General features: G+C 46.0%; 1 non-coding gene across 1 annotated transcript; it reads right to left on the bottom strand.

The window, feature by feature from the left end:
• Positions 1 to 1053: 1053 nt before the first annotated feature.
• Positions 1054 to 1125, bottom strand: trnae-cuc (transfer RNA glutamic acid (anticodon CUC)). Its single transcript has one exon. It is a non-coding gene; the product is annotated as a tRNA-Glu (tRNA).

Genomic DNA, 1125 nt, shown 5'->3' with positions numbered 1-1125 from the left:
GGTTTTCCAAATCACGTAATTTAGCATTGCAGTCTTTAATGTCGGCCGAGTTAACTTCAACAACCTTGGCCAGGCTAACCACTATCATGGAGTTTTGGCGGAGTTGGTCGCCAAATTCATCAAACCTGACGGCTAGTTTACCAATGGCTTCCGTCAGGGCAGACAGTTCAGCATCGTGTTTATTTGAAACGATTACCTTGCTGGGTGGAGTGGCAGGTTTGGTGGGAGTATTGGGGGATTTTCGTTTGCCTGAGCCCGCCGTCAGTTCCATAGCATATTCGTGGTCCGTAGCCTCTGGCGCGGTACTCCGGGGGGTTAGCTTAGCCGAAGACCGTTTTTACCCTGCTGCATTTTCTCCTTCTTTGCATAATTCTCCAAGAGGGGTTCAGAAATCACACACAGTAAATTTTGTAGTGAGGAAGCAGTAACTACAGCGTAGACCTGCTTGGCAGTTTAAAATTGAGGTCTGGAGAGGAATTTCGGGATTTTTGTGTCGCAGTTCAACAAGTTTTGCCTGACCGGGCCGCCATCTTGCCGCCGTACCAAAGTAGCAAAATCCAGGTTTCATTTTCTTGTCGTTGAAACCAACAGGTGACGTCACGGTTGGTTCACGCCTGGGCAGGACACAGACATGTCTGGATAGGACTCTACAACGTTAGCTGGAGATGGTCTCAAGAGGAAAAACTGATCACAAACTGGTTTCTGCGAAAGACCAACAGCAATATGGGATCCAGAAAGTGTGTGCACAAGTGTGTAAAAGCAAAGAGGAGACTGAAGCTGTATGGCTGTTACCAGTACAACAGCACCCTCTTCTGACAAAACAGAGATGTTCAAAAATTTAAAAAGTCATTATACACATTGGGCCAAAAAACAAAAGCAGGTCACAGATCACTTCCTACATTTTTACAAGAATCATTTTGGAGTTTGCTGCTCATGCAAAGCGCATTTCGATTTTACGAGCTATGGTTAGTAACTGGATAAAAGCAAATAGTTACGTCAGCTTGGATTCCTTAAAATAAAAATACAATTGTTGTATAGATAGCTCAAAAGGAGTTCCCTGACCGGGAATCGAACCCGGGCCGCGGCGGTGAGAGCGCCGAATCCTAACCACTAGACCACCAGGGA

Source organism: Acanthochromis polyacanthus, chromosome 12 (assembly GCF_021347895.1).
Source record: "Acanthochromis polyacanthus isolate Apoly-LR-REF ecotype Palm Island chromosome 12, KAUST_Apoly_ChrSc, whole genome shotgun sequence".
Lineage (NCBI taxonomy): Eukaryota > Metazoa > Chordata > Actinopteri > Pomacentridae > Acanthochromis > Acanthochromis polyacanthus.
The sequence above is the reverse complement of the archived record's forward strand: the minus strand, read 5'-3'. Positions and strand labels throughout refer to the sequence as shown.